Source organism: Peromyscus californicus, unplaced genomic scaffold (assembly GCF_007827085.1).
Source record: "Peromyscus californicus insignis strain IS unplaced genomic scaffold, ASM782708v3 Scaffold_11__1_contigs__length_118956290, whole genome shotgun sequence".
NCBI classification, from domain to species: Eukaryota; Metazoa; Chordata; class Mammalia; order Rodentia; family Cricetidae; genus Peromyscus; species Peromyscus californicus.
The window spans coordinates 98,039,644-98,060,664 of NW_026294402.1; the positions used below are offsets into that span (position 1 = coordinate 98,039,644).

The 21,021-nt window shown below is 46.7% G+C and overlaps 1 protein-coding gene and 1 non-coding gene across 17 annotated transcripts in view; both read right to left on the reverse strand.

The window, feature by feature from the left end:
- Window positions 1-21,021, reverse strand: part of Tmem108 (transmembrane protein 108) — a 277,796-nt gene that overhangs the window by 23,780 nt on the left and 232,995 nt on the right. The gene's annotated exons all lie outside the window — the stretch shown is intronic.
- LOC128105688 (U6 spliceosomal RNA) lies at window positions 17,118-17,221 on the reverse strand. The gene has a single exon (XR_008216448.1). It is a non-coding gene; the product is annotated as a U6 spliceosomal RNA (small nuclear RNA).

Genomic DNA, 21,021 nt, shown 5'->3' on the forward strand with positions numbered 1-21,021 from the left:
TAGCTCTGACCTCTTGGCTTTCTTCTCTGAATCGGCTCTGTGTTTCTTATTTAATAAGACAGTTGGTTACATCTACATTTAACAGTTTACATATTGATATAAAAATGGCACCTTACCTTTTCAGTTTTCTCCCTTAGGCCTATAATCCCAGTGTGATTATAAAACAAACACCAGAAAAGTCCCAAGTTGAGGAACACTTTACTAATATCTGGCCAATACTCTTCTGATAAGAGTTGAGCCAGCGGGATGGCTCAGTGGTGAAAGTATTTGCTGTATAGCCTGGAGACCTGAACTCCATTCCTGGAACCCACAGAAAGGTGGAAGGAGAGAACCAATTCCAGCTCCATAAAATTGTCCTCTGATGTCCACACATCACACACACAAACACACACATAGATGTCTCACAAGATAAAATCAACTATCCCCAACTCCTAGGAAAGACTTTTTCTATCTCCCTCTCCCTGTGAGGACCCCTCACTGGGAACTCACCTGCGGCCTTCTTGCAGCATATGCCGATAAATTCTCTTTATCTTTCATACCTGTAGTAAATTCTTTCACTGCCATGCCATTGGCCTTCCAGATACTGTCTTGTGCCTTAGGAGACTGGATCCAAAACATCCAGGAACCTCACTACAGACACGAGAGTCCCTTCTTGGCTCAAGGCCTAAGCTTTCAGAAGGTTTTCATTTTTGTGGGGGTTGGGTGTGGAAAGTTGACAAGGTAACTCCATGAAGGGCTTCTCCCAGAGATGCAAGGGACAGGTCTATGGGATGTATCCAAAAATGAGGCAGGGTAGAAAGACAGGAGAAATTGAACAGATGTGGGAAGAGGGAAGCTGCTCATCCTAGGATCTAGTTTGTGTTCCACGCTGGCTGGGAGTCCAGAAACTTCAACACGGCTGATAACATCGGCACTACCCTCAGAGCTAGGGTGTGCTTTCTGTGGTTGGTATTTTCATGTCAACTCGACACAAGCTAGAGTCATTTTGGAAGAGGGAATCTCAGTTGAGAGAATGCCAAGAACACCAGATTAGCCTGTGGTCCATTTTCTTGATTGCCTGGGAAGGGCCCACCTCACTGTGGGTGGTACCACCCAGGGCCAGGTGGTCCTGGGTGCTCTAAGAAAGCAGGCTGAGCAAGCCAGTAATCAGTGTTCCTCCTGATTTTATATATATATATATAGTGAAGTCTATAGCTTCAATTCTTGCCTCCAGGTTCCTGGCCTGTCTGAATTCCTGTTCTGACTTCCCTCAGTGATGGACTGTGATGTGGAACCATAGCTGAAATAAAGCCTTTCCTCCTCCAGTTGCTCTTGGTCATAGTGTTTTATCACAGCAATAGAAACCCCAACTAAGATACCATCCTAAAGACACTCCCAACAAGGATATTAAAAGCAATAACGTGCTTACACCAGTTTCATGGCTTTGAGTTGAACTGTATTAGCACTCCTTTTTCATCTACAAATCTAGATAAAACTGCCTTACAGTGTCATTTACAATAAGACCAACCAGTAAACTAGCTCATATATTGCATGCTTACTATTTTTTATTTGTGTGCACATGTGCATTTGTGTATATGAATGAATGCCACAGTGTGCATGTGGAGGTCAGAGGGCAACCTTGGATGTGGGTCTTTGCCCTCTACCTTGTTGGTTTCCCTACCCCCTGCTCCTGTGCATGACAGGTTCATCGGCCTGTGAACTTCTGGGGATTCTCCTGGCTCTGCCTTCATTTGTTCACTGGCAGGAACTCTCAGATCACAGATGCTTACCCCGTGTGCCTGCCTTTTATGTGGGTTCTGGGAGTTTGAACTCGGATCTTCACGTGTGTCTACTGAGCCATCTCCCTAGTCCCATTTTCTCCTTTAATTTTAAACTCTACTTACTATTAAAACTTTGCTTAGCCTACTAATAGCCTACCATTAAATCTTGTTGTGAACTACATCCTTTGAATAACGTAACTTAGAACATCACAGAACTACCTGTGTGATAGTTCAGTTGGTAAAGGTGCTTGTCACCAAGCCCGATGACCTGAATTTGATCCCTGAGACCCATATGGTGGAAGGAGGGAGCTAACTCCCATAAGCTCTCCTCTGGCCTCCACACATGCTCCATGATGTATTCATATCCATATGTGTTCACACACAATAAATGTAAAAGTCCACAAAATCACATATATAGTAATTGAAAAGACATTTGACTTTGACTGTGACTCTCTTGAGAAGCCTACATCCATGTCGTGTGTCTCACTTTTACCTATGTATCTCTAACGTTGTGTCCCAGTGATTAGATCTATAGTATGAACTATCCTGTCTCTACTTAGCAAACCCATTAACTTTGCTTCCCATCGCCGCCTCCTGAAATTCTTTTCTGTGGCACAAAGTTCTCACTTTACTTAAGTGAAGGTCTCTACAGCTGGATAGAAGGTCTGCCTGCAGGCTATTGGTGGCAGTGCTGGGCTATGTCTCCATGCTACTGCTGACGTAAGCATCTGCCTTAACAGGCCAATATATCAGTTCCTTCAGAGACTACAATCACATCTTGGGATGTGGTCCAGGAGGCTCCTCCATGACTCCCAAAGACTTCGTGAAGTCCTAGGATGGCACCTGTCCCAAGACACTAGCACCTGGCTACCCCCAGCTTCAATTCCCAAACACAGAGGGAGTGGGCAAAGACACAAAGCCCTGGCTTGGTCAGACCCAGAATCCCTTTCCTAAGGCCAACATGGGAACGTTTGCCGTAACAGCCTCATGAGTTGGGCCAGCAGTGTAGTAGTGCCTTCTCTCAGCACACCTCTCCTTCCTCATCAAAATGCTTGCTGAAGAGGGGAGAAGGCTGGCAGCTGACAGGTTGGTGGCAAAGTCCTGGAGGAGGGAGCAGGTGGAGGGGAGGTTGGCATAAGGGTAGAGTGGTTGCTTCCTTTGCTATTTTCCAGGTCCTGAGCCTCCCAGGCTTCTCCTGAGTGTTGCTTGGCATTCTCATAGTTCCGGAGTAGTTCTGTCAGGCTGGCTGCAGGGCTGTCTGGCCTCGCCTGTCATACTGGCTGAGGGTTCACCGCCTGCTACAGTTTGTTCGGAACAAAGCTGCTCTGTCAACACAGTTGTGTTTCCGGGTCATGCCATTCCATTTCCTACTTCCAGGCAGGACGCCCACACCCCAAGGTCTAATTTCTCTTTCGGGCATGAGCTGTATTCCACAACTGAATTCAGAAACTCAGCCTTCCTTGCTGTGCACTCATGGGAATTAAAGCTCCCCTTCATTTTCTCCATTTTTTACTATCCCTTCCCAAACCCTTATGACGACCAACGTGGATACCATCATTAATGCTACATTTCCATTTATGAAGCTATACTGTGCCTGGCATTGCGTTAAACATTTTCATTATTCATCTCAATCCTCACAAAATTGTAAGACAAAAGTCTTAACCATCTCCCACATGATCACAGACGTTCCAATCTTCCACCTTTCACATGTCTCTGTATGGACTATAAATCTGTGGATTTTGGTGCCCGAAAGATTCAAGGTGGACTCAGTGGTCACTTCCTGGTAGCAGTAGTAATAAATCACTGTGCCTATGCTGAATTGAAGGAATAAGAACAGCACATACACATGGAGGAGAGCACAATGAGAGATGGTATTAGAATAATTCAGGAAGACTGATCGCAATTCTGGGCGACTCTTGAGTGGAACCCATAAAGGTTGGAGGGAACCCAGGAAGGCTTCCTGGGAGCAGAGACACCTGAGTCCTCTTACTCTTATTATTCCCCTCCCCCGCCACCCCACCTGCCTGTCTCTTCATTCATGCAGTCAACAAATGGAGCATTAAGCTGAGGGGAGGTGCTTTGTGTTTCCCAGATAAACCTAATCTGATGTTAGCCATGGATGGTACCCATCACCTCATCCTCTGTCACAGGCAATGAAATTCAATTTGGCGGGTGAATTTTTAGCACTTGCTGAGAAATGTATATCTATACATGTGTGGGAAGTCGTTTATGGTATGCTGGGCGCAGAACAGGAACACGTAGCATTGGGTACCCACAATGGCCCCAAGTATTTTGCTCTTGAAAATTCATTTAGTATTCACAAAATTTTGTGAGGTGGATGCTTCTTTCCCTAAAACTAAGGTTCAGGGAAGTTAAGGATTTGTTCAGGGTTACAAACTCGAAGTTTGAGCCATGGTGTGCACACCTTCACACAAAGGTGAACATGTTTACCTTTCTACTCTCCTTCTCTGTCTTCTAGCTACAGATGTTGACAGGTGCAAACCTGTGTAGTGTAAGCTTGATCGCTCCTCACAGTGAGCTCCGCACCTGATCAAAGGACTCAGATCAGCAGGCCTTGGGGTGACAAGTGGATGGCCTTGGATCTTGCAGGGTCAGGCTCTCTGAGGCACAATGCCTGGCCTGCATTCTAGGCACAAATTTAAAAGTTCTGTTGGAGCTGAATCCAAGAGAGCAAGACTGTGACCCAAGCTGAAACACATCCCTTGATGTTTCAAAGGCTCCAGGCCCTATGCTAAGGCTGAGACATAAGAGATGGCTGTCCTCTCTTGAGGACATTCTCTTTAGTAATTGGAAGGTGTGGCTGCCCCCACTTCTAGTTATGGGGTGGAGAGCTGGTTTCTTGCTTCTGAGATGTCCTTCATTGATCCTTCTCTACTCCCCCCAAAATATGCCCTCTTACCCAGTCATATCCCATTGGTTGAACAAGTTTGGAAAAATCATCATTGCCCTACCACCCTCTCTCACCATTAATCAGTTGGCACTTGCTTGCATTGCCTGGTGTGGACTGGCACAAAGGAATGATGTTCCTTCTCTGTCCTCCAGGGGAATAGCGGTTCAGCTACAGGAACATGGCTGACCCTGATTGAGTGACTAGTTTAGATTTCTCTTCTGCCTCCAAGTTACTTGAGCTCTGTGTGGTTTACCTTCCTCATCATAAAGTGATGATAACAGTACCCTCACTGGAGGCTTACTGAAAGGATCTGAAGTTAACATATAACATATTTATAACACTGCCCGGCACAGGGTGATATTAGAGTCCACACTGTTCATATGAGAGCCACCAGCAACATGGGACAAAGCACTCACAAAGTCATTATGTGCTATGAGTTATAAATTCCTCCTCAGTTTTGAAGAATTAAAGTATGAAAATAAAAATAGACTATTCCCTCACATTTTGCATTAATTACACACTGAGATACCAACATCTTGGGCATCCTGGTACATACTAATTAAAATATATCACTAAAAGTAATCTTCCTTATCATGTGTAATTTAAAATAGTACTTGTGGTTTGTATTGTGCTACTGGTCAGCGCTGGTCTAAGTGTTGGCGCTAAACAACAAGGCAGAGCGTTACAAGCACCATACCCGAGGTTGATGTTCTGTCATGGGAATGTTCTGAGCATGCTCACCAACAGCATCAACGGCGCCTGGAGACCTATGTAACAAATGTCTCAGATTTGAATGGATTGAGTTAGGGGCCCAGTGAACTCGAGGTGGCTCAGCCCTCAGGAGTTCAGAACTAGTTTCTGGTTCTGGGAGAAAAGATAACTTTGTACTCCACACCGTGGCCAGGATGGGGCATGGTTGGGGAGCCACCCAGAAGTGGCACTTAGAAAAATCTGACAGAAACGAACAAGTGCCCTGTAGCCAATTCCTGTCCCATCCTGCTTGGCTCCCTGGGTGTGGCTTTTTCTGGGTATCATGCCCTCTGGCTGGCTGGCTCCCCTGCTCTCTGCACCTTTTGAATCTAAAGCAGGGCAAGAACAAATGAACGGAGGACCGTCTGCCCTTGGTAAGATGAATTTGCATTTGGAAAGCATGACCTCCAAAGACATGCTTATGATTCCTGGTTGGTCCCGTGTTCAGCTCGGACTAATGTGGGGCAGCCAGGCAGCTGAGGGCAAGAAACTGTGAGAGGGATAGCTGCAGGAGCAGCAGGCTGTCCCTGACAAGAGGGCAGGTTCCTGATGAATCTGCTTCCTGAGGACACCGCACTCCAGGGGAGACTTGGCGGAAAGAGTTGACATTCACATAGCTGTTTTCTACTGTGGATTTATGGTCTTGTTTTCCTTTGGGCTCCTACCAAATGGATCTATTTTAATTGGCGAAGCCCAAATTCTGCCTTTGGTCTTTAGTGAGGTCACAAAGAGGGACATGAGTCCAGAGAAGAGTGTGCACTGAGGGGTGGATATGACCATTGTGAAGTAAAGGACTTGATCAACCTGATATTTGGAAAAGGTGTCCTCTTCATGGTGCTGGATGAGCTGGATGGGGAAGACTGAAACCTTCTTTCACCCTGCACAAAAAACAATTCAAAGCAGACCAAAGACCTAACTGTAAGACCTGAAATATTGAAACTGCTGGAGAAAAACAGAAGAAACACATTGAGATAGGCATAGGCAAAGAATTTTCCAACAGGACTCCAGTGTAGCTTAGGAAATAATACCAAGGACAGACAAATGTGATATTGTCACATGCAAAAGAATCCCATTACCTTTTCCATCACTGTGACAACATCCTTGACAAAAGCAACTTGAGAAGAGAAGAATATATAAAGAATTCAAGAAATTAAACACCAGAAGAACAAATAATCCAATAAACAGGCAAATGAAGAGACAGTTTCCTACTTAATTAAAAATGACAAGTGCATGAAAAAAATATCCAACATTTTTAGCCACTGGGAAAATGTAAATCAAACCTATGTTAAGGTATAATTAATATTATGCTAATAAAAAGGAGGAAGAATACTACATTGAGATTTCATCTCACCCTGGTTAGAATGGTCATCATCAAGAAAGCACAACATTCTGGCGGTGTGGGGAGTGGAGGACAGAGACAGGAACATTTATATACTGTTGATAGGAATATGAATTCATCTGTTTCTCAAGACATGAAAAGTAGGACTACTGTACTGTAGTGGTATTTGCTCCACCCAACATTGTATGATCTGTCTATACCACTTCTGGGTATATACCCAAGGCATCAAAGCCAGCTTAGAGGAGATATACCTGTAGACCCATGTTTATCACAGCACCATTGGCAACAGATGAGGTATGGAATCAGGCTAGGTGGTCACTAACAGATGAAAGGGTAAACAAAATGTGAACATACGTGCAACGGAGTGATGCTTAGCCTCAAAGGATGAACGCATGTCATTTTCAGGAAAATGAAAGAACCATCATATTATGCAAGATGAGCCAGACTCAGAAAGGCAAGCTATATAGTTTCTTTATTGTTTAATCTAGATTTAAAAAGGACATTAAGTAGAAGGACTACTTGGGAAGAGGAAAAATAGCAGTAAAGAGATGAAGAACAGCTGGGCGGTGGTGGCACACGCCTTTAATCCCGGCACTCAGGAGGCAGAGGCAGGTGGATCTCTGTGAATTCGAGGCCAGCCTGATCTACAGAGTGAGTTTCAGGACAGCCAGGACTGTTTCACAGAGAAACCCTGTCTGAAAAAACCAGAGGGGGGGGGGGAGAAGAGGAACAAGAAAGGACAATGTGGGAGTGGGTAATAAAAAAGAATAGAACAGCCGGGCGGTGGTGGCGCACGCCTTTAATCCCAGCACTCGGGAGGCAGAGGCAGGCAGATCTTTGTGAGTTCGAGGCCAGCCTGGTCTACAGACCCAGATCCAGGAACGGCGAAAAGCAAAGACAGAGAAACCCTGTCTCGAAAAACAAAAAACAAAACAAAACAAAACAAAAAAAGAATAGAACAAAACAAGATGTGCTGAGCTTAGGCCTCAGGCCACACTTTCTTCTTGTGAGTAGAAAGGGGGCTACACAGATTTGTCCACTGAGAAGGAGGTGTGGCTTCAATACAGACGTTGCCTTTGTTCCCCACCTCTCATTTTAATTTCAATTTACAGGCATCTGTACTCACAGGGACAGCACCACTATACCACTTTCATCACTGTTGTGGTGAACTCCTCTGGGCATGAAATGACTACCAGGCACCATAAAGCAGAATTGCTGTGGTGACCTACGGAAGACCTTGGCTTGAAGTCATAGCAATGAAATAAAGAAAAGGCTGTGACAGCTAGATCTATGGTGGTGGTTATCACGCTGCTGATACTATGGAAGAAGAAGGGAAGTGTCATGACTCTTACCACTCACTACTGTTCCCAGCTTGCATTTGGTCTTGGGGGGTGCTAGGGTATACAGTAGACCAAAGGTAGACAAGACATGAGGTTAGGATTCTTCAGTAGTGTAGCTTTTGGTGAGTTGCTTATACTCCTGCAAGCAACCTCAATAAACTCATTAGTTTACCAGGTTGGGCTTCAATTGGCATTCTTTGGTCTTTGGTACCTATGTGGGATGAGTAGACATTTCTTATGTATCCACTGTTTCCAATCACATGACACTTGGTGGCTGAACAGGGACTGACAGAATCAAAGATGAATGAGGGTAGAAATGTCAGGGTGTCCATCTTTTCCCACGTGGCCTGGGGAGACAAACCTCCTTGCTGTAATGGTAGATGCGTGGCCCCAGCTATGGGAGACCAGACTGAAGTGTCTGTACAGAAGGAACAGACCATATAAAGTAGAAATGTCCCGCAAAGGATAGGTGGGGATCAGATCCAAGCTAGTTTCTGGTTTGGCAGGAGGAGGAAGTAGGTAAGAAGAAGGACTGGATGGAGCTGTTGGCTAATTTTTTTAGGGTACAGGGGGCATAAAGGAAACAAAATAGGTCTATGCTAAATAGCCCCTTCTCAGATCCAGAAACTTGGAACCCCTGGGAAGAATCAGGCAGTAAGGAGGAATAGAATGAGATAAAAATGACAGTGAGGGAACTGGGCATGTGAGAAGTGGCTTTGATACTTAATTCACCAGGCCAGGCAGGGCTGTGTTCACTGGAGAGCTAAAGAAGAAAATTCAGTAGGGCCTTGGGACTGGTATGGAGCCTTTGTGGCCTTGGTGATGGGATATGATCTTCATGAGGTAGGAGGGGGTTCCAAATGAGGTAGGAGGGGGTTCCAAATTAGGCATGTAAAGTGGGTTTGAAAAGTGCTGTAACAATCTAAAGGGAATGAAGAGATGGAAAAGTAGACAGATAGAGGGGCCCATGTGGGTCACACAAAAGCAAACACAACAGGATTTGTGTTGAGCCAGAGTTCCCAGGGGAGAAGAAAAGACAAAAGGCTAACTGTTGAATTCATGAACCTCTAGAGGGCTTTGAAGCCAATCAGCAGTTCACCAAAGGAGTGAATCTCCATTGTACCCCTTGCTATGGAGGGCGGTAATCCTGAGGAGTGGGAATAATTCCATTTGTTCTTCAAGTGAGATGACCCAAGTTGCCTGAGGGAGAAGGGCATGCAGAGTGCAGAGGCCCAACGCTGAATTATGGATTTACTCATCCTCAATTAATGCACAGAATGTTTGGGCTTTGGTGGATGTTGGAACTAAGTATATCTTAACTTATGGCAACCCCTAAAGGCACCAGGGTAAGAGACAACTGTGTATAGATATGGGAACAGAGCAGGCATGTGAGCGAGACTGGGCTCGTTCTGGCTGTGGAAAATGACTCTTCCCTGGAGTACTGTGCACATTTCTCAGCTGAAAGAAAATGTAATGAGGGTGGATGTGCTGCTGGAATGTACCCCACTTATCACAAGCAGAGAGTTTGGCTTAAGGGTGCAAACTGTAAAGGCAGTCCTGAGTCCAAACGAAATGGCAGCCTGTGAAAATGAGGTTGTTTGCTCAGTCCAAAGCCCTTTCAGCAAGCTGGTGTGGTCAGTAATGAAGGCAGACTGTGTGTAGAGAATGACAGGATTAGAGAGCTAAATAAAGCAGTGCCCATCCGAGCCACAGCACTCCTCGCTGCTCTTCCGGCAGAACCAACGAGACATGTGATGCGATGCTGTTCTGCTGTGCTGGGCACTGTTAACTTTTTTCTTTAATTCTTTATCTGCCCAAGACTGATTCACATTTATTTGTAGCAGGTGGTAGTGGACCCTCAGCGATCCTGCTCACATCCTGGAAAAAGGTTGCACTGTGAACCTCTGAGTGTCTTACAGATTCAGAAGATTATCTGGAAGAATAGTAAAAACAGAAGTGGAGTATTTAAATGCAGCAGGCACCCTCACTGAAAAAAGGCATGCATACAGAGAGTCACTATTATTGAATAAAAATCTCAGTCCCTGGGGTGGGATATGTCATAATGAATTGCTGGATACAGGGGCACTTGAGGGCCCAGCTGAGCCATTACGGTTATGTGCACACCAGAACTGGACAGTGAATTCTTGTTGGTGAAGATACTTCATATTCTGGATTCAGGACATAGAGAAAGCAGGTCTGGACTGAGTCGGAGACACTTTCCCTACTGGATGGTGTTCATAGTGCCAGAAGGCGTCAGGCAGTTCTGTGAGGGAGAGTGGCCCTGCCCAGCTATGGGTGGTATACTATCAGCATGCCAGTAGTAAGTGCTTGCTGGTGTGAGAGTGGCATAACTGTTATAATATGGCATGATGATTAAGGGTGCAACCAACTACATTCTGCTTGGCTTTAAAGTGTACTCCACTGGGAGGAACCCGCATTTGCTACTTTAATCCAGGGGAAAAAAACTTCTGTGTGTGAAAAATCCCAGGTCTTGGTGGAGAAAGTAATGATTTTTCCTTTTTTGGTTAAGTGGTTGTAACATAGCTGTCAAACTGCCCTCTAAACATTTGTGTTTATACATGGAAGTTAGTGCTGCTATAGGCCACAGTCAGAGAAAACTCCCTTTTATAGTGGGCAACAGCTGTGAGCCTCATAATTATTCACACTACTGAGGATAAATGTCAACTGTTATGAGGCAAATCGGTCAAATGCTCAGGGAAACACACCTATCAGTTCATCCTCTTCAGGATTCAGGGAACACTGTGGAAAAGATGAGGAAGACACAGGAGGGCTGGGGGTGTGGCTTAGTGGGTCAGAACATGTGCAGTGCAAGAACGAGGCCCCGCGTTTTAGCCCCAGCTCCCACGAGAAGGCCCGGCCCTAAGCACCTACAACTCTAGCACTATCAATAGAAATGGGAAGACCACTGGGCTTCTGGCTAGCCAGTCTAGGGGAATAAAGATGAGTTCCAGGTTCAGTGAAGAGATGTGTCTCAAAGGAATGAAGTAGAGAGCAACAGAGAAGGACACCCAATGTCCTCCTCCGGGCTTTTCACTTACACACATGGGTGCTTGCACACACACATGCACATACACCACACATGCCATACACAAGAAATGAAATAGAAGAAGAAAGGAAAGAATGGAAGAGTTGGAGAAAGGAGCATGGCGTGACTCCCAGCTGTAATAAAATTGGTCCTTAGAGAAGGTTTTAGCTCGTATTTGTAGTAATGAAGTCAGAAGAATGATAAAGCTGATAACTAATCAATGACACTGTTAATGTTCTCTTGTGGAAGGAGGGCCATGAGATGCTCACCTGAGATTTCAGTCATTACTCTTCTCCTGCCTCAGCTGCGTGAGGTCTTGAGGGACGCTCAAGTACACAGGCGATGGGAGGCTGACTAGAGGCTGAGAACCTTTGATGGCACATCTTTCTGAGCTGCCTGTCCTTTAGGGAATCCCAGTAAACTCAACATTTCACCAGCTTCGATTTGGATTCAGTTGTTTGGTCTAGTGTCCTCTCTGGTTCTTGATGCCTCCCGTGGTAGAGTTACACAATTGTGTATTATGCTAAAGAACTCTTTGGCCAGCAAGGTTTCCATTACACTGTTTTCTGAAGGTAGCTAAGGCTCCCGCCCACGAAAAAGCATTTGGACATAAGTGGCATCAGCTGTGTCCAATTTATTGGCACCAGGGAGGACATTGTGGAAGTGATGGCATGAACAGTGCTAGTGGGAGAGATGGTCAGGGAGGGTCCTTTATTTGGTTCTACTCTGTCCCAGGTACTGTGTGTCAAGTGCCTTAATTTTATACCAGGTCACACTTCCCAAACATGCCTGACTCATCTCACCCCGCAGATTCTTCTTAAAATGTGACGGTGACTCATGGACAGGGTCTGTGTTCTTTCCCCTTGTGTCTGTGACGATGGCAGGCAGAAGTGAGTCCGAGTTCCAAGGTCATGAGCAAAGACATTCTGAGTCTGGGAGGAGAGACGGCATAGAACTGGCAGGAGAGCCCAGTGTGCACACTTTCCCAGAAGGACCGCCAGATGTTCAAGAGTGGAAACCTTCAGGTGACTTCAGTACAGCAAGCACGAACTGTCCTCCTTGACAGAACCCAAGCCAATCTGACTGACTTCACTATAGACTGACCTGTGGCAGATTTTCCAGGTAAGTGGAGTTCTGGTCTTCTGTGGTTGGCTTTCATTCACTGTCGTACCTGTGAACTCTGTCTGCTTGCTGTGTGCATCATCAGTGGCTTGTTCCTTTGTTGCCGTGGAGCAGTATTCTATGGCATGGGCACATGTCTATCACTCACCTGATGGCAAACACATTTGAGCTATTTCCAGCTTCCAATGAGGTTGCTATGGACAGGCTGGGGCTGTTATGCAGAAGGTTGCTATGAACATTTGGTTACAAGTCTGTGTGGACATATGCTTTCATTTATCTTAAGTAAACACCCAGAGGTAGAATCGCTGGGGCATATGAAAAGTGTATATTTGATTTCCAGAGTATTTTAGTATTTTGTGTTTCTGTTTTAAAATTCAATTGTTGATTGACAGGTTGATTGATTGTTTGGACAATAAGTTTTATGAGCATGGTCTCTAAGTCAACATTAAGAAAATGAGTATAGTTAGATACCTCCCTCTGAGTTTCCCTCATGCAGCATCCAAGTTTCTCACAGGCCTTACATCCACAGGAACTCATATGCCCTTTCTGATCTGCTTGGATGAGTGTGTTCTGGATGACCTTACTTTTCAAACAACAATGTATCCCAGATACTGTTAAGGAGCCAATCCCAAAGTCTTTCCACTCTTAGGAATTCTCAGATGCTCTCCCTCAATTGCTCCATTGGAAAACAGTTTTTAAGTCAACTAGAGATAAAGTGACCCACTGTGGCTACCTCTCAGAGCACTGAACTAATGGAAGGTTCTGGCAAGTACTGGGATTGAGAGGTATGTATGCCAACCAGGACGCATATAGACTTCTGTGAAGGACCACCAGGCACTAAACATCACCTGGGCTCTGCTGCAGTCACTCTGTTCTGCTGCTGTGCAAAGATAACCATGTGATGTGAACAAAGAGGGCCGGCTGTGTTTCAGTAAAACTATATTTACAAAAGGTGGTTCAGCCGCCGTGGACGGCAGAGCGGATTTGAGAAGTGGAATGTTCTAGTTAACTTCTAGAGTGGTTTTCAAAGGCCCTCCACTTGTGGTGTGCTTCCCCCGCCCCCCCCCCCCCCCCCCAGATGCCTCCATTCCCTTCCACCTCAGGAAATCTGCCACTGCAGGGTTCCGAAGAAGGCTGGGAAGGGAGGAGAGGAGTGGAGAGAAGCGAGGGGGGCTGGGGTGGGAATGGAAGGAACAGAGGTAAGGGTGGGGATCTTAAGAACAAGGGTCAAGGGCAGTAAACGTGACAAGAACTCAATGATCAACTGCTCCATCAGAAACCACATCACCCCCTCTCTCCTCCTCCCCATTTATTCCTCCTCTTGCTCTCCACCACTCACCCCTCCTCACCCTCTCTCCCATTCACCCCTTTTCTCCTTCCCTGAGGCCCAAACTGTCCACCTGGAGCTGAAGAAGGGCACTGTGCTTCTTATCTGTATTAAATAAATGTCCCATGATTGTGGAGATTTGGGTTCCAGGCCCACCCGTGAGACTGGATACTTCCCAGCATGCTCTAGGGCTCAAGGACACATTGGCTGTGCCAGTCAGACCATCTGAGGGTGAGTAGAGTTGTGGCTGATCAATCTGAACATGTGCTTCCTCTGAACAATTCTGTCAGTGAATTTACGTTTCCTCATTTCACAGTCAGCTGGTAGGTGGAATAGTTTTTTTTTTTTTTTTAGGAATATTCTAGTTCTCTGTTTTAAGCAACTGTATTCCATCAAATGTGTGCACTATTGTCTTATGTAACAGCAAGAGAAGGAAGAACCCCCTGCTGATTAAATATGACACACTTCTTTCTCGCACTTACAATGATTATTCTCCATTTATGAAAGAGCTCCTTTTGGTGTGTCTAGACAGCTCTGTCACCTCCCCTCCCTTTATAGCACATGGCTGTAACTGCTGAGCCTCTCTGCGGCATCTCAGAACAAAACACAGCCCTGCTCAGCTGTTCTGACAGTTTCGTCTTTCCTCTGCTGCCACATGGAACTTGGCAGTTCCTCAGAAATGTGGAGTGGAGACCATTCTTTCTTTGAACATTTGTTCCCCAAACCCCACACTCCTGTCCCGCCACTCAGCTCGCAGCCCCTCAGCAGACACTTTGTGCTGAGTCACAGGTCTTTGTGAAGAATTTAGACACAAGAGCGGGGGAGATGGTTCTGGCTGTCAAGTGCCTTCTGTGTAGTCTGAGGACCTGAGTCTTGATCCCCATCACCCACACAAAATCCTAGTGTGTTAGAGCACGCTTGTAATCCCAATGCTAGGAAGATGGAGACATGAAGATCTCCATGCATGCCTACACACACACACACACACACACACACACACACACACACACACACACACACACACACACCATTAAACACAGATAGTGCCTCAAATGGAGCAATGAAGAGGAGAAAAGTTACCACTAGCATTCACCCTCACCCAGTCACAAGTGTGGCCTGGCCCAGAGGGACCATGACATGCATCCTGGTTTCAGAGACATTAAAATGAACTTGTTTCTCTAGCAGTATAAACCCAGATGAGCATACGTCCTTAATTAACAAGGTCCTAGTTTTGAACTTTAGGGTGTTTGGAGCTCAACTAAAGCAATGCTTTTGAGTAAACAGTATCAGCACTTCTGCACAACCCAAATACTCTGGCGTGACATTCAGACCCTTTTGGCTGTGGCCTGGGAGTAAGCAGGTCTAACTGCAGGATTCTTGCAGGTGCTAACACACAAGGCACAGGCCTGCCCTGCCTCCCCCCTTTCTATAAGCTCAAACAGGATCTTGGTTTGCATGATGAATTATACATCAGCATGTGAGGTGCTGATCATTTTGAAAGTAAGAAATTCAAAATAGAACTATAACTAGTTTTTAAAAAGCATGTGCTTAGCACATATGCCAAATGAATGTGTAAAAGAAAAAGCCAAATTAGAAATTTATATCTCTGTAAAAAAAAAAAAAAGATTCTATGACATGTAAAGCAAAATCTGACAGGCTCCCGCCACCAGCCAGGGAGGCTGGCTGGCTCCTTAAACCACTCTCTGAGCTGGGTGTGCCAGGGTTTGCTTGCCAGGGTGTGGGTGAGGGGTCTAGGAGGGTGGTGTGGAGGGGAGGCACGATGCTCTTCGTGAGAGCTTCATCTCTAAGTCAGGTGTTTCAGAGGTCATCTCCAGGTCAGAGGCTAATGTTCAGTCCCAAGTCCTTCTGGGCCCAGCCTCTGTTCATTCTATTTCATACTGGCTCACAGAGGTATGGCTAGAACCCACTATACAAATCCTAATGTGTCTGCTCCATATAGCTTATGGTACTAGATGAGGGTCCGGACAAAGCTTCCCTAGAGGCGGAGATGAGCTGTGTGACTCTCTGGGTGCTGGCTTACTCTACTGTGCCCCTGAAACTTGGCTGAAGTCTTTCAGATACGTGGCCACGTCTAACGGCGCTTCATATCAGTGTGAGCTCCTAGCTGTGCACATCTGGGCATCTTACTGTCGAGTTTCACTGGCACGTGGCCCACATGCTGGCTATCGTGTTTTTTATGTGCATTGGTGTTTTGTCATGGAACTGGAGTTACAGCCAGTTGTGAACTGCCGTGTGGGTGCTGGGGATTAAACCCAGGTCCTCTGGAAGAACATTCAGTGCTCTTAACCGCTGAGCCATCTCTCCAGCCCCGGCTACCATGTTTTTACGGCAGATATGGAGGCCAGCCATGACACTCTTGGTGATACACGGCTTTGCCATGCTTTCTAAAAGGCTGCGGGGTGGTTAATGTCAAAATAAGCACCAATAGTTAATTCTTGTGACAAAACCATCGAGCTTGAGATTTCCCAGAGGAAGAGCAAATGAGATGGAGGCGGCCAACTGATGTCACCGTTAGGCAACCTTACCGAAGGACAGAGCACACTGATGCTTCCAGAATGTCAGGGGACAAAGTACAGAAGAGACCCAGTGCCTCTTTATGAAGGGAAGTTTAGGCCAGTGGCTCCATGATGACATTGGAGAGGAAGCAAATATAATCCAGTTCATTCCCCGAAAAGGCCTGACTGAACAAAGAGCCTGAGGGAGGCAGGGAGGCTCTTATCTGGCTCCACGTGCAAGTTTAAAGAACGATTCCACACTCTCTTCACCTTTCTCCCAATTCAGATCTTAAACCTCAATCTTCCTCAGTCCAGAAAGTATGGGGGTGACAGGGCTGGTCAGATGGTGCACCCACTCCATGTTTGGTCAAAGTCTATGCTGGTTATGTAGTCAACTTGACAAGATCTAGACTCATCTAGGAGACAAACCTCAGCATGTGTGTGAGTTTCTAGACTGGGTTAACTGAAGTGCGGAGACCCACTCTGTGGGGCAGCACCATCCATGGGCTAGGGTTGGAGACTGAATGGAAAGGAGAAAGGGGGTTGGATATCAGCACTCACCTTTCTCTGTTTCCTGACTGTGGGTCTAATGTCACCAGCTGCCTCGTGCTACCGCTGCCACAACTGTCCATCATGATGGACAGCACCCAGAGTCAATCCTCCCTCCCTTCCTTAAGCATCTCTGCTAGGTATTTTGTTGTAGCAGGGAGAAAAGTAACTAATCCAAGGTCCTAATTTGTTGGGTGAAGAGATGGGGTCATCCATCTCTTTCTAGAAGGTTGGGCCTTCATAAGAGCCAAACTCACACAGGATTCAGGCTCTGTCACCATTCTTGTAGGTTCTGATCCTACATCTTCATACTGAAAAACAATACTTACATTTCAGTGAAGGAAGGGATGCTTACTACAAACAGGCTCAAGACAAATCGGCGCCTGATCCCTGTCCACACCTGGCCTCGAACCTGCTATACAACCAAGGCTGATCTTGAACCCTGGTCCTCTTGTCTAAAACTCTGGACCGCTTCACTGGTTTGCGTGTCATGCTCTCACAGGGCCCATGCTAGTCTGTGTATTGTTCCCTTTTCAGGGTATGTACTGCTCAGGCGAACACCACCACAGCCTGCCACTTCAGTGCTCAGGTTCTCACCGGCTTCCTTCAGCTTCTAGAGAAATCTCACGGTCAAGATCACACGTAGGTGAGTAAGTGTCTACGATTTAAGAGGTCTCTGCCTCTTTCATGGATGGTCTCAGTATGAGGTTGGTTGCCAGGGGAAATGGCCAAGTGATTCTAGAGCTGGGATTTTTCAGCACCCAACCCTCTACCTCTGCAGGGGAGTTGGGATGGTGGCTATGGACGTTCTGGAAGTAAGCCGAGGAAGAGATCAGGTCTTAGCAGTCAATGTGTGAACTCTTTATGACCTGACTCCTGATAGGGTGCCTGCTGGTCTCCCACTTGCCATGCACTTAATCACTTATAGAGTGGATTTCCAGTCCTTTCTATGGGTAAAAGAGTGAAGACTCCCTGCTGTATGGGATGTGGGAAGGAGGTTCAAAGGTAGGGTTAGTCATAGGAAAGTTATCTTCGGAACCTAGCAATCAAAATGGACCGTCCTTCAACTATATAAACCCCTCTATTAAAGGACTAATGCATATGGATTATATCTCACACATATGATTGTAACAGAGGATCATGGAATGGTCCATGCACAGTAAACATAATGTCATATAACCTAGAGAAGCCAGTCATGCCAGTTAAAGAAAGCTCCGCCCCTTCAGGGAACCCCTCCCCTTTCCTCTGTAATTAATATACCCTGGACACACTGGGTGGCGGTGGGGCCTCTTGAGCCAGGGCCTGCCCCAGCTGCTCCTGCTCTGTAGAGTGTCCCATTTTGCGTTCACTTTCATCTTTAATACATCTATACTTCTGCTACTGCTTTTCTGCGTCTTGTTTAGTTTGTTGAGCCACAAAGACCTTGGATACCACATTACCCCCCCTGTAATAGGAAAGCTCTGAAGGCCAGGCTTTTCTAACAGCTTTTCAGCCAATCCTCTGGCCTCAGCCCCACTTCAGTGCCCATTTCCAGAGGTTCCTGGAGTCATAGCCAGTTCCTGAGCCCTGGAAAATTCTGCATTACCAGCTGGGATTGTTTCTAGCCCCAAGTCCCAGATCAAGATTTGAAGTTACCAGGTTGGCATGGAAGTTAGTCCTTCTCAGTTTGTTTTCTAGCCTCTTGAATTACATTGCTGTGGTTACTCTCTGGTTCTCTTTAGTTGTACGGATTATTTGGTTCAAAATCTCCTTTACTCCTGGGTATGGTGCTGCACACCTATAAATCCCAGCATGGAGGAGGCAGGGCAGGAGGATCAGAAGTTCAAGGCCAGCCTGGACTCTACAGTGTTTAGAGACTTAGTCAGTGAGAGCCTGCCTCAAAAACCAGACCAAATCCTTTTCTATCCACCTAAAGGGGTTTTGATTAGATCTGTGTCATTCTATATTATACTGAACCCACATTCAGCCCAACACTTGAATGCTTGTGTTTCAGTCATTGGAATAGGATGGAAATTTACATAGCATCTGTTGACTACTTGTGGTTCCATGGGCATCTTCACAATACTAATTCTGCCCATCTATGAGCACGGGAGGACTTTCCATTGTCTAGTGAGTGTTTTCTTCAATTTCTTTCTTCACTGTCTTAACGTTTTCATCTTCGGGGGTCTTTCACTTTCTTGGTTAAGTTTACTCCCAGGCATCTTTTAAGAAGATATAAAGAATGGCATATTTTCCTCAACCCCCCCCCCCATATCTAGAAAAGCCCCTGTTTCTGTTTGCTGACTTTATGTCCTGTCTTATGCCTTCTTGAAATTGATTAGATTTAGGGGCTACGTTTATGTTCATTCTTTCTTGTTAAACGATCAAATGAGCTCAACCTAAGGGATCTTTTATTTTTCTGCATTTAGAATTTATTAGCAACCCTCTGCCTTCCTTCAACCTTTACCTGAACCTGATTATTTCTGTACCATATATTGTAATCACCTTGCTGTGTAGGTTTGAACTGCTGTTACCACCTATGAAATCCACGTTTGAACGTTTCCCGTTATTCTTTTTTTAGGGTAAGTTTGTTTCAGGCGTGAAATTGTTTGTGTACTGTTTCCTTTTGGTGCTAGGGACTAAACCCAGGGTCTGGTGCATACTAGGCAAGTGCTCGACTCAGCCACACCCCATCTCTTTACCTTTGTTTCAATACTCAGTAAGTGAGACTTTGGCTTAACTTGTTCATTTATAACCCCCCAGATCTTATGGTTATGAAGGACAAGTTCTCTTGAATTTTTGAAGGTTTTTTTTTTTCTGGTCCAATATAGAATGCTCCTTATAAATAATCTTTCAATATTTGAAAAGATTATGTCACCTCTTGGGTAGAAAGGTTAGTTTATAGTTATAAAATTAACCTCATCAATTAAGACTGAGCGGGAAAAGACCCACATGGCCCACCCAGGGCTTTCTGCCCTAGGTGGGGAGGAGAAAACAAGGGTCCGCTTGGGGCCTTGTGGTGCCGGGAAGTTGGACACTATTATGGTGAGCAAACATATGGTGGGGTATGGAAGAGACAGAGAGACAGAGTGGTTTATGTCCTGCAGAGAAGAGCAGATCTGAGGAGGTAAAGGCAGTGAGGAGTGGGCTGAGGTGGGTGGCCTGCTTGTCACCTGGGGCCATGGTGATGTCCAGGCCTGGGCTGCTGCCAGGGGCCATATCTGGGCCTGTGGCCCTGCTGCAGCCTCGGTCTGTGGGTGGCTCCTGTTACCACAAATGGCTGAGAGGATAGGGCTGTACAGAGTTGGTCCCGCCCCTCATTGAGGGCCACACCAGGTAGAACTGGCTCCGCCCCTCATCGGCTGCTCCGCCCCTCATCGGCTGCAGCACTCAGGAGAGCAGGTCCTGCTCCTTGCCTGGGCAGCAGGACAGAGCTGACCCTGTTTGCCTGGGTTGGGGGGTGCAGACAGTGAGGGTGTGAGATCTGGTCTTGCCCCTTCATCTGCCATGGAGTGGCACGGGTGAGGGAAAGATGCTCTCTCCCGCTTGCCATCTGTAGCAGGTGGAAGAACTGGCCCAGCCCCCCACTATCTGCACCTCTAGGGAAAGCGGGTCCTGTACCTCACCTGGGCAGCACAGTGAGCTGACCCTGTTAACAGGGACATGGGTGAGGTGCCCCTGAGAACGTGAGGGTGGAAGATCTGGTCCTGCCCCTAATCTGCCATAGGGTGGTGTGAATGAGGGAGCGATGTCCACTCCCCACCCCTCACCACCTGTGGCAGGTGGGAGAGCTGGTCTGGCACCTCATCAGCTGCAGCACTCGGGAGAGCAGACCTTGCATCTCACCTGGGCAGCATAGTAGAACTGACCCTGTGGGCAGTGGCGAGGGTGAGCCAGCCCTGGAGGTGTGAGACGAGGAGTGTGGGTCCCACCCTCTCATCTGCTATAGGGTGACATGGGTAAGGAGCCCCCCACCCCCCACCCTTTGCTGTCTGTGGCAGGTGGGAGAGCTGGCCCTGCCTCTCACCAGCTGCAGCACTCTGCAGAGTGGCCCTGCACCTCACCTGGGCAGCACAGTAGAGCTGACCCTGGCGGTGTAGGTGAGAACAGGTGAACTGGCCCCATCCTTGGCTGCTTATTGCACAGGGTGAGCTAGCTGGGGCAGTGCTGGAGAGCTCATCCCGGTACTGAGGATCAGGGAGAGCTGGGGGGCCGACCAACTCAGCAACCACCTAGACCCAGACAGGGCTATGAGTTGGCCCATCCCAACATCTACCCCATCTATGATCTTCTAGAGCACATGAAGGGGCCAGTTCCACAGACCCAAAGTTGCAGGATCTCTAGGACACAGGGCAACCGCAGGATATCAAGAGGAGTCCTAG